The following is a 13,420-nucleotide window of genomic DNA, read 5'->3' on the forward strand; positions in this document are numbered from 1 at the left end:
GAGACCTATGTCAAATCTAATATGGTACCTCGGAGCCTTAGATGGGAGGTTAGTCCCCAGAAGGGTGACATCCAGTTGGATGAATGGTATAAATATTTCAATGAGGCTGGGGTCGGGCTCCTCAGATTCCTCATTGATAGGAAGTTACACAAATTATCCAGGTTAGACGAAGAGATAAAAACTCTTCGAGAAAAGTTTATTCCTCTACAGGATACAACAGAATACAAAGATAAGTCCCAGTCATTATTAAATCTCCTAGAGAAGGAAGATAGGGAACAAACATATAAAAAAAAGAAAAAATATAATAGAGATCTTGCTGATTATCAGGGTGGGATTGTGTTTGAATGGCAGAAAAAATTACTGGCAGTCAATGCTGATAATACCACCTCAGACAGTACCGCCATGGAAGTCTCCACTTCTGTCAACTCCAATGTAAATAAATTGCCTGTGCCTAATAATGTACAGAGGACTAGAGACACTAGCTCACAAGGTTTTCGTCAGTCCCCTCAGAGACAACAATACCCCATTAGAGGGGGACCACCACCACCCCCTTATTACCAATCAGGACCCCCCAAGGGTTCCTTCAAACCCTACAATAATAAGAGAAGTGGTCGAAATTACAATGCCCCTCAGCGTAATTCTCATTGGAATCCACCCAATACACAGTGGGGACCCAATTACAATCATAGTTGGGGTTCTTACCCTTTAGACACCCCACAATCGAGTGGTGGGTATAACCCCAGGGGGGGTCCCCCACCCCGATTGGGGAATTACTCTGGTGGGAGAATGTCAGAGGCTCCTCCCCCCCATAATAGTACTGATTATTCTATCTACCATAATGATCAGTACTCTCACATGTCAGGGGTTCCTACAAATGGTCCATTGGTTGGTCCCACTACTGATAACTATTTTGGTTATGGGGGTACTACCCAGAATCGTTTTTACCCCTTACGGGATCTTGTTGGTCCTTCAGAGGATGATGTAGGTCCACTTGATTCCCCCTACCCCGGGGAAGGAGGTACCCCTGGTCTATCATCAGCCTATATGATTGACAGGATGGGTTCGTCCTATTATCCAGGCCCCCCAGTTCCTAACCCCCAGGGTTTTCACAGGCCAGGTCAAGGTACCAAACGACTAGCAGAGCGGGGAGAGGTACCAGAGGAGGCAAACGCAATCGAGCAAAAAAGAAAAAAGCTCTAGCAGGGACAGGAATTTTTAATCTAAGCACCGTGGTTCTCAGTCAAGAAGAGAAACTGGTGCTAGATAAAGGTTTAAAGTTTGCATTACCTAGGAAGCTAAACAAGTTTGAGACCTATATGGATATCCACAAATTTGTTCGGAAAATTAATATCAAGAGATATATGCTATCTAATCCAATCCAAGAGAGAAATACATTTCCCAGCGATTACCAACATTCAGGATTGGCTAATGCCTCCCTTTTTAATCCCCCAGGAGCCCTGGCACCTTCCATCAAAGTTTTTAAGGAGGTGGTATTGAGAGATCTAGATAAGATGCCCGTCAAAAGAGCTAAATTAGATCGTGAACTCCTTACTGGCCTTGATTCCCTTTGCAATAACAAAAATTTGGTTATTAGACCCGCGGACAAAGGGGGTGGTATTGTGGTCCTTAACAGAGAAGATTATTTTCAGGAGATGTATAGGATTCTCGGAGATAGGGAGACGTACACCCCCCTTGGATCAGACCCCAAAATTCCATATCTTAAAGAACTTAAAAAGGTGGTTGAGTATGGGTATAGCCAAGGGATTCTAAATAAAAAAGAAAAGACCTATTTGGTACCCAAGGCCCCCCGCACTCCCCTTATCTACTACCTACCGAAAGTACACAAACACCCTACCTGCCCCCCGGGACGCCCTATTGTAAGTGGAATTGATTCCCTTACGTCCCGGGTGGGCAGGTATATCGATTTTTTCCTACAACCCTTGGTGGGAAAAATGCCCTCCTATGTTAGAGATTCTAAATATATTATCAATTTACTTACCAATTATACCCCCACCCCTACCATGTGGATAGTTACAGCGGATGTAACGTCCCTATACACGATCATTCCCCATGAGTTAGGTCTTTATGCAGTAGAATACTACTTAAGAAGGGATTCAGGTTTATATGATGAACAAATCAATTTCATCATGATACTTTTAAGATACGCTGCGTCCCATAATTATTTTTGGTTCAACCAATGTTTTTACCGACAGGACCGTGGTGTCGCAATGGGGGCTAAATATGCCCCCAGTCTTGCGAACCTGTTTATGGCCCTGTGGGAGGAGGATGTCGTCCATGTTTGCCAGAGGCCCCAGCTTAAGCTGTGGGCTAGGTACATCGACGACATCCTCCTCCTCTGGGATGGGAATCGCAGCGATCTTGACCTCTTTATGGAGGAACTCAACCAGAATAATAGGGGTATTGTACTCAATTTTGAGGCCAGCCAATCTAATGTTCAATTTTTAGACCTCAATATCACCATTCAGGACGGCCAGTTTATGACCTCTACGTTTTTTAAGAAAACGGATCGTAACTCCTATATCCCTCTAAGTAGTTGCCACCATAGGTCCTGGCTTCGGTCTATACCTAAGAGTCAATTTATGCGACTTAAACGCAACTGTTCTGACGATTCCCAGTTTTTACAACAGGCCGGAATTTTGACCAATAGGTTTATTGAAAAGGGGTACACCAGAGAATCTCTGACTCATGCTTTGGAGGGGGTTAAAGCTATAGATAGGAGACAACTATTGAGCGAGAGGGTGGGCCCTAGAGAGAATTCTGTCACCTTGCCCTTTATTACCACTTATTCTATCCAACATAATAACATTAAAAGCTTGTTTAATAAACACTGGCACTTATTGGGCAATGACCCCATTTTAAGAGGGGTTATCCCAGATAAGCCACAAGTGATCTTTAAGGGAGCACCATCCCTCAGGAATAGATTAGCCCCAAATGCTCTTGACCCCCCCGTTAGGGGGATTCAAGGCCTTTTTGATAATCTGAAGGGGTATTACAAATGTGGGAGGTGCCGGGTCTGTAAGTTAAATTCTGTGCCATCAAGACGTACCCTCAAATTTACCTCCTCTAGTACACAAGAGGAGCATGACATAAAACCCTTCATCACCTGTACCACAGAGGGGGTCGTCTACCTACTACAGTGCCCTTGTGGCCTACAGTATGTGGGTAGGACTAGACGACCCCTTTCTGTTCGCCTGAATGAGCATATTACCAACATTATCAATGGCTTTCCCAAACATTCTGTTTCAAAGCACTATCTGATTTCCCATAATAAAGATCCCTCTAAAACTTTGTTTTTAGGGATCGATAGGTATCGGCCCCATTGGAGGGGGAGTTCCCTGACCAGAAGCATTTCTAAACTTGAAATGCTGTGGATACATAAAATCAGGTGTTACGTCCCATATGGACTTAATGTCGATACTGACACCAATGCCTTTATCGACAACTCCTAACAATACTCTTTTGTTTAGCTCATTGGTTCTAATATCGATTAATAACTATTGCTGTTTTTATTCTTATGGGCTTATACTTCCCTTGAATGACTTTTTAGGTTGTTACTTATCCCAAGTAGGCAGGTTCTGGTGTTTGTGTACTCTTTCTATATATTTATATTTTTTTTGACCCCCTATATATTTTATGTGTGTGGTTCAAGCTCTCTTTGGGTTGGTTCACATCTCAATGGGCTGGTTCTGCTGTTTATGAATTTACCATAAGCTCTGTCCCCAATTTCAAATTTTAAGTGATGGGGGTTTTTTTGCCATTTACTATGTTTTTATATATTTCTATTCCTGCTTTTCATATGTATTCAATTAATATGTAATAATATAGTTACTGTTTAATAGTACCCCAATTTCGAACTGTTCGGTATATGAGGCCGAGAAATCATCTTTCCCTCCGGCTGTACTATCTGGAATTTGTCCTTGATTATGCCAACATCAATGGGATTAATTAATATATTTACTGATCTTGACGTCGTAACTGTGCCCAGGTATGCCCCTCACTGGTGTAAGCTGGGCCCTCGTAAAACCAATATAATTGAATCCAATTTGTATTTAGCCTGACTTAATTTAAATTGGCATCTGTTTCCATATATGTTACCGATGAGCTTATTGTGTTCCTTCTTTGTCTGCTCCCGTTTTCCCTTCTATTTCCATTAATTTGCAACGTTTACTATATTAACTGAACGGTATCCGTTAGAGTATGGGATCCCCTAACTAAGATGGCGTTTTTATATCTTCCGCCCTTACTTGGCGGAGCGCAAGATGATTTCCGGCCTTTGTTGACTTCGAGGCTTGGTTGTATTTGTTTGGTATATATGTGCGACACGTCAGTGCGTCGCCCGTGCCCCAGACGACGTCAGAAGTGTGACGAAACGTACGTCGGGCGTGCTGACGTGCTGACGTGCCGTATCCACCGTCTGTAGGACGGGTGTTCGTGCTAGCCGGCCGGCTTTCCATGCTGTTTTTTATCCAACACACTGTAAGTGTAATTTTAAAGTCTTTGAATAAATATCCATCCAGGATTACGCTATGTTGCTCTTCCTTCTTTTTTGGGGCATTGTTTGTGAGATTAACTCCAGGTTATGGGCATAGCCTTCCCTGCATCCTGGTTTCCTTTGCGGAGGATAGTGAGCCATCCACGGTCTGAGGAAGTGTCCAAACGGTGTCCCCTTCTCAAGAAAGGCCCCGACCGGGTTAAGGTCACAAGCTCTTTAAGCTTGCCATTTGGTAAGCGCCCATTTTATACTTAACACTGTGGTGTGGTGAAGGTCCATCCAGTTCCACCTTATTTGCCTATCAAGGGGCTCAGTTGCCCGGTTTATCCATTGCATTTTGAAGATTTCCTTTCACCTATCGGACTTTTTTTTGGCACTTGATTGTTTTGGACTTTTATTTATCACTATTCACTATTTGTGATTTATTTATATTTCAAATTACAGCGCTGCTTTCTTTTGTTTATTTCCAGAATGAGGGCTGCACTACTGTGTTGAGACTCTCTCCCCCTCTTTCTCTCCCCCCCTCGCTCTCTCTATGTCAGACCTACTCACAGCGGGCCGTATACGGAGGCACCTGGTGCCTATAACCTTTAGTGGTACCCTAACCTGGAACACATCCCCCTCTTTCACCCCCCCATTTTCCTACTCTATCCTCTGTCTTGCAGTGCATTTTAATTTATTATCCTTTTACTCCCAAAGTTATTAGCCGTTAATGAGGTTGGACAATTACCAATTTACCCTACGTTATCGATTGATACTTTTACACCCTAAACAGTTACATAATGATAGGTGGTGGTATGAGGCACGCCCCCCACACCATCTTATCTCGACTCACACTTGTCAAGGCAAGTCTGTTTATATGACTGCTCCTTCAGACAATTGATATGCAGGGTTCCCTGTTAACTCCGTGCCTCTTGTGCCACATCTGTATTTTTGGACACATCTAGAAAATCACTGATTATAGGGATCCCGGGTGTCAGTGATTTTCTAGGTCCCATCTTTGGCTACAAAGAACTGCTAACCCCGAGTGCCATATTATCTTCTTTACTAATAGTCCGTCCTATTAGCCCCCCGTGTCTGCACCCAGGGGGAACACCCGTATCTTGTGGGTGTCTCAAAATTGCCGTCTGTTGCCCTTCGGGCATTTATTTATGTTATGGTTGGACCTCTCCTGAGGAAGCAGCATTGGCCGCGAAACTGTTGAAGTCAACGTTTATACCCACATCAGTATGCCTCTACACACCTGTGTCAACTGTTAATTTTAAATGATACTATTTCTATGTATTTTGTGCAACAACTACCATGTTGTTTTTGTTGTAATTAGTACCTTTTGTAACCATAACAATAAACTGTAATTTTTATCTATGTCTTATTGTATACATTTGGGTACCACAATAGTCCAAATGCTTCTTGGAGATCTAGGGCAATTTTTGGAGTAGCCCTTGCAAATTTCTCCTCTCTCTCTCTACCAAAAATTCAAAAGAACAAAAATCCGAAAATTCAAAAACCCAAAAATGTGAAAATCCAAAATAATAACTAACTAATAATAATCACTATTACTAACTAATAAATTATAGGTATTGGAATTTCCTTTCAAATTTGGCTGTTTGTGAACGTAACAAATAGGAATTCATCCGAAGTTATGAATTATCCGAAATAACGAATGCCGCATCTAAACGAATGTAACGCAACAAATTAATAATAATAATTAATGAAAAAAACTTTGTATTTATTACTATTAATTTGTTACGTTCCATTTATTTAGATGCAGCATTCCTTATTTCGAATAATTTGTAACTTCAGATAAATTCGTATTCGCTACATTCATAAATAGCCAAATTTGAAAGGAAATTCCAATACCTATAATTTAAAAGTTAGTTATTGTTAGTTAGTTTATTATTTTGGATTTTTGAATTTTCAAATTTACGAATACGGCATCTAAATGAATGGAACATAACTAATTAGCATTTTTTCAAAGTTACACATTTACTCTAAATAACGAATTTCGATCATAATGAATGACCCGAAAAAGGAAAAAAGAAAAGGAAAAAAATGAAACAAAAACTAACAAATTTTTCCGCAGTGCACATGTCTACCATTTATATATGGTGGTTGGGTGGGAAGAGTTTGGAGAAAGCATGCATCTTTAAAAAAGTATACGAACTGCATGCAGCAGATAATACCCTATTAGTCTCATGTGTTGTAGAATCATTTTATTCTAGCATACTCCGCCAAATTGTGTCTGGCTCAAAATGTGATAAATATTATGGATGCATCCTCAGATGGTTTAATATACAGAGGAATCTTGATATTAGGGAAAGACTCAAATAACTTCATAAAATTCAGACGGTTTGTTAATGCTTTGAATTCCAATGATTCTAACACATTCTTGACCTCCTCTATAGATAGATACCGCTTTTCTTGATTTGAAACTTCATATTATTACCCAGCTTACATTTCTAGAATACAATTTTTAAGCTTTATTATAGAGGCTGTTCACCAAAATATACAAGAAAAGCCTACCGAAGAGATAAGGAGTCCAAATAAGAGAAGTAATGATGCCACATAAAAAGCTTAAATCTGATATATAGTAATACTAATGACTACATAGTATATTCAATGGCTCCGACTGTTGTATTTGAGCCATGTTTGGAAAGAAGGAAAAGGATCAAAGAAGGTATGCACTTTCAGGGTATCCACCCTTGCAGGACATGCTTCATTTATAAACAAATTAAGTCTACTTATCAAATTGAAGACAGTAATGGAATGAACAAATACCAAATTTGGAAATATATCAACTGTCTATCCTAAAGAGTTATTCGTGTACTCATATTTCCTTGTGGAAAAAATATTAGGAAGGAGCTAAAATGAATTATGTGCTAGGATACAACATATCTATAAATCTAGCAAGCAGAAATTTGGAACAAAAAAACACTTTCTACGGTGGCAATGTTTTTTTTCTCAATGGGGATTGAATTAGACTTATATTATGTGTAGTCAAACAACTTTAAAAAAATCTCCAGGGATTAGATATTACTAGATCCTACTTTAGAAAGTAGCAAGATGATTTTAAAATTAGACAATGAAACTCCAAGTATTGATGAAGATCTATTAATACTGATTGCTTGGGATAAGAGTTTGTCTTTAGACAGAGGTCTGTTTTCATGTCTTGGTTTTGGATATGTCAATTTCATAGTTCTTCACACACTGCATTACGAATTGGCACCTGAGTAGTTTAATTCCATGTATTTTGTGTTTTTTGCTTTGTGTCCTTTTTTTTTTATTCATCATTATTTATAATTCTTCTCTTGGGGTGTGCGCACATTTATATTCAAGCAGTATGATAGTATATCTTGGGTGACTATCATCTATCATTTCATTATAGTCAATATTATAGCAAAATCACATTGGGGGTCATTTACTATAGCGCCAATAAATTATCCTGCAGTCCCGGAAAATAGCACCCAATTAAGGCCAATTAAGACTTCAACTCTCAGAAACTGGGCGCACATGCAAATGGAAAGCAGCGCTATTGCCGGCAAACATGCCTGTCAGATCACATATGCGGGAATAGTGGAAGTCAATGGGGATCGAACCTACAAAATCCAAAGTTCTCACTGAAGGCTTATATACAAGTTTTTTGCCATAAAAAGTGTATGGGGACCTGGGTTCTGCCCCAGGGGATATGTATCAATTGGAAAAAAATGTTTTTTAAAAGACCCATTTTTTTCAGGAGCAGTGATATTAATAATGCTTAAAGTGAAACAAAAAAAAAAATTCTTTTAAATATCGTGCCTGGGGGGTGTCCTTAGCATGCATGTAAAGTAGCGCATTTTTCCCATGTTTATTACTGTACCGCACCAAAATGACATTTCTAGGAAAAGGAAAAATGTTATTTAAAATTGCTCACGGCTGTAATGTATTGCCGGTTCCTGGCAATATAGAGCAAAAATCAAAGAAAATAATGGCGTAGGTTCCCTAATCAGTCCATACCAGGTCCTTCAATTCTGGTTTGGATATTAAGGGGAACTCCACGCCAATATAAAAAAAATGGCGTGGGTGTCCCCCTCAAAATCCATACCAGACCCTTATCCAAGCACGCAACCTGGTAGGCCAGGAAATGGGATGAGCGAGCGCCCCCCCTCTTCTGAACTATACCAGGCCACATGTCTTCAACCCCCCAAAGCACCTTGTCCCCATGTTGATGGGGACAAGGACCTCATCCCCACAACCCTTGCCCGGTGGTTGTGGGGGTCTGCGGGTGGGGGGTTTATTGGAATCTGGAAACCCCCTTTAACAAGAGGGCCCCCAGACCTTGCGCCCCCATGTGAATGGATATCAGGTACATTGTACCCCTACCCATTCACCAAAAAAAAGCAGTGAAATGTGACAAAAGACAAAAGCCGTTTTTTGACAATTCTTTTATACAAAATGTCTTCTTTTTCCCCCGCATCTTCCTCCATCTTCCGGCGGTTTTCCTTTGGTTTTCTCCTTCTTCCTCCAGCTTCTTCTTCCCCAGCTTCTTCCTCCAGTCTTCTCCACCTTTCTCCGGCTTCTTCTTCCCCTGCTTCATCCTCCGGTCTTCTTGCTCCTCCACCGCCGCTCCCGCTGAACATTCAAAAACCTCCTCCGATGCTGCGATGGGGTGGATTACCTCAATCCAAGACCCTGCCCCTTGTGACTTCACCGCCTGGGTCATGATGGGTCAGTGATGTCACAAGGGGGTGGGGTCTCCGACTGATGTCATCTGGCTGCCACGTCCCATAGTTATATATGAAATGTGTGCTATGCAAGAAGACAGATTCGCTGGCCACAGCGTCGGAGAAGGGTCGCTATTTTCATGTTCAGCGGGTCCATGGCGGGAGCGGCAGGGGAGAAAGACCGGAGGAGGAAGCAGGGGAAGAAGAAGCCAGAGAAAGATGGAGAAGACCAGAGGAAAAAGCGGAGGGAGATTGAGAAAGAAGCAGAGGAAAGAAGAAGCTGGAGGAAGAAGGAGAAGACCGAAGGAAGACCGGAGGAAGAAGCGGGGAAAAGAAGAAGACATTTTTAATAAAGGAATTGTCAAAAACTGGCTATTGTCTTTTGTCACATTTCACTGCTTTTTTTGGTGAATGGGTAGGGGTACCATTCACATGGGGGGGCGGTATCTGGGGGCCCCCTTGTTAAAGGGGGCTTCCAGATTCTAATAAGCCCCCGCAGACACTCACAACTACCGGGCAAGCATTGTAGGGATGAGGCCCTTGTCCCCATCAACATGGCGCGGGGTTCCCCTTAAAGTCTATATCAGATCTTAAGGGCCTGGTATGCACTGGGGGGACCATACTCTGTTTTTTTTCCGTGATTTTTGAATAGCTGAATTTTTGGAATTCCACACCATAATATTATTGAATAATTACATACCATTGTATGCATTTGAAAAGTTAAAATGATGGAATAAACCAAACTGATGTGCATTTGCTAATTATGCTGCTTAGTACAATGTACGTTTTCAGGAGGTGATACCATTGGTGGGAATCAAACCCATGGCTTGAACCTTTGAAGGTAGTGCTATGGAGCTGAGCACAATCATACATATAAAATTCTATTACTAATGTTTGATTCTTTTCATTTTATACAAAAATGTTTTGCATTTGAGGCTTAATATTATGGTACAAACCATGCTCATGTGCCATTGGCTGTTGGGTAGGGATGAGCCTAACACCCCTGGTTTGGTTCGCATCAGAACTTGCGAACAGGCAAAAAATTTATGCGAACAGGCAAACACCATTAAAGTCTATGGGACACGAACATGAAAAATCAAAAGTGCTAATTTTAAAGGCTTATATGCAAGTTATTTCCATAAAAAGTGTATGGGGACCCGGGTCCTGGCCCAGGGAACAGGTATCAATGCAAAAAAAGTTATAAAAATGGACATTTTTTCAGGAGCAGTGATTTGAATAATGCTTAAAGTGAAACAATAAAAATGAAATATTCCTTAAAATATCATGCCTGGGGGATGTCCTTAGTATGCCTGTGAAGTAGCGCATCTTTCCCATGTTTAGAACAGTACTGCAGCAAAATGACATTTCTAAAGGAAAAAATGTCTTTTAAAACTGCTCGCGGCTGTAATGTTTTGTCGGATCCCGGCAATATAGATAAAAATCATTGAAAAAATGGAGTTCCCCCCAGTCCATTACCAGGCCCTTTGGGTCACCCTTTGGACCTGGCAAGCTGCAGGAAAGGGGGGATGGGAAAGCACCCCCCCTTCTGAACCATACCAGGCCACATGCCCTCAACATGGGGAGGGAGCCCAAAGCACCTTGTCCCCATGTGGATGGAGACAAGGGCCTCAGCCCCACAACTCTTGCCCAGTGGTTGTGGGGGTCTGCAGAGGAGGGGCTTATCGGAATCTGGAAGCCCCCTTTAACAAAGGGGCAGCCAGATCCCGGCTCCCTCCCAATGTCAGCGGGACAGACGGCTTGGGGGAGAAGACTGCTCACAGCTATTTTACAATAAAGGAATTGTCAAAAACCAGCTATTGTCTTTTGTCACATTTTACTGCTTTTTTTGGTGAATTGGTGGGGGTACAATGTACCCGATACCCATTTACATAGGGGGGCTGGGACCCTTGTTAAAGGGACTTCAAGATTCTGATAAGTCCCCTGCCCTCAGACCCCCACAACCACCGAGCAAGGGTTATGGGTATAAGGCCCTTGTCCCCATCAACATAGGGACAAGGTGTTTTGGGAGGGACCCCAAAGCACCCTCTCCATGTTGAGGGCATGTGGCCTGGTACGGTTCAGGAGGGGGGCTCTCTTGTCCCCCCTTTTCCTGCGGCCTGCCAGGTTGCGTGCTCAGATAAGGGTCTGGTCTGGATTTTGGGGAGGACCTCATGCCATTTTTTTTAACTTTTGGCTTGGGGGTCTCTTCCAGGTCCATACTAGACCTGAAGGGCCTGGTATAGACCTGGGGGGAACCCCACGCCATTTTTTTTATTTTGGCGTAATTTTTTTTGCTGGCATTTCTTTCTCACTTTTAGTGGGGAAGCCACTGTCAGCTGATGACTCATTGGTTGTTAAGGGCGCAGTGGCGGGCTTCCCGGCCCCACGGTTAGCAACCAGATATATACAGTGTTAAAATAACCACAAAATGCATCAAAAATCACATCACAAACACAACAGTTGCATTTCTGGTGCAGTTCCATTGAAATCTATTACCTGAAAATCGCGTGAGAAAAGTCCCCGACCATTTACAAAAACGCACTGGCCACAAAACGCATAGATGTTAACTAGTATCATAGGAATTTGTCTATGGGAATGTTTGACCATTCTATTGAACACCACACTGGTGTGCAGTCATGTTGGAACAGGAAGGGCCATCCCCAAACTGTTCCCATAAAGTTGGGAGCATGAAATTGTCCAAAATGTCCTGGTATGCTGATGCCTTAAGAGTTCCCTTCACTGGAACTAAGAGGCCAAGCCCAACCCCTGAAAAACAACCCCACATCATAATCACCCCTCCACCAAATTATTTTGGCCAGTGCACAAAGCGAGGTCCATAAAGGGAAGGAATGATATTATGCATATTGACAAACGCCCCACTAGAGCTGTTTGTTTGCTGAAATTCTTGTGCATTCTTTCCATTAACCACTTCAGCCCCGGGAGGTTTTACCCCCTTCCTGACCAGAGCACTTTTTACAATTTGGCACTGCATTTCTTTAACTGCTAATTGTGCGGTCATGCAATGTTGTACCCAAATGAAATTTGCATCCTTTTCTTCCCACAAATAGAGCTTTCTTTTGATGGTATTTGATCACCTCTGCGGTTTGTTTTTTTTGCGCGATAAACGGAAAAAGACCGAAAATTTTGAAAAAGAAAGATATTTTCTACTTTTTGTTATAAAAAAAAAATCCAATAAACTCAATTTTAGTCATACATTTATGCCAAAATGTATTCAGCGACATGTCTTTGGTAAAAAAAAAGTCAATAACCTTATATTTATTGGTTTGCACAAAAGTTATAGTGTCTACAAACTAGGGTACATTTTCTGAAATTTACACAGCTTTTAATTTATGACTGCCTATCTCATTTCTTGAGGTGCTAAAATGGCAGGGCAGTACAACCCCCCCCAAATGACCCCATTTTGGAAAGTAGACACCCCAAGGAAATTGCTGAGAGGCATGTTGAGCCCATTGAATGTTTTATTTTTTTGTCCCAAGTGATTGAATAATGACAAAAAAATAAATAAATATTTTACAAAGAGTTGTCACTAAATGATATATTGCTCACACATGCCATGGTTATATGTGGAATTGCACCCCAAAATACATTTTGCTGCTTCTCCTGAGTATGGGGATACCACATATGTGGGACTTTTTGGGAGCCTAGCCGCGTATGGGCCCCCCCCATAAAACACCCCCCCAAATTACCCCATTTTGGAAAGTAGACACCCCAAGCTATTTGCTGAGAGGCATGGTGAGTATTTTGCAGCTCTCATTTGTTTTTGAAAATGAAGAAAGACAAGAAAAATGTATTTTTTTTCTTTTTTCAATTTTCAAAACTTTGTGACAAAAAGTGAGGTCTGCAAAATACTCACTATACCTCTCAGCAAATAGCTTGGGGTGTCTACTTTCCAAAATGGGGTAATTTGGGGGGGTTTTGTGCCACCTGGGCATTCCATGGCCTTCGAAACTGTGATAGGCAGTGAAGAGTGAAATCAAAAATTTACACTCTTAGAAAGCCTGAAGGCGGTGCTTGGTTTTCGGGGTCCCATACATGGCTAGGCTCCCAAAAAGTCTCACACATGTGGTATCACCGTACTCTGGAGAAGCAACAGAATGTATTTTGAGGTGTAATTTCACATATTCCCACCACATGTTTGAGCAATATATCATTTAGTGACAACTTTGTGCAAAAAAAAAAAAATGTG

The sequence above is a fragment of the Aquarana catesbeiana genome, linkage group LG03 (assembly GCF_042186555.1).
Source record: "Aquarana catesbeiana isolate 2022-GZ linkage group LG03, ASM4218655v1, whole genome shotgun sequence".
Classification (NCBI taxonomy): Eukaryota; Metazoa; Chordata; class Amphibia; order Anura; family Ranidae; genus Aquarana; species Aquarana catesbeiana.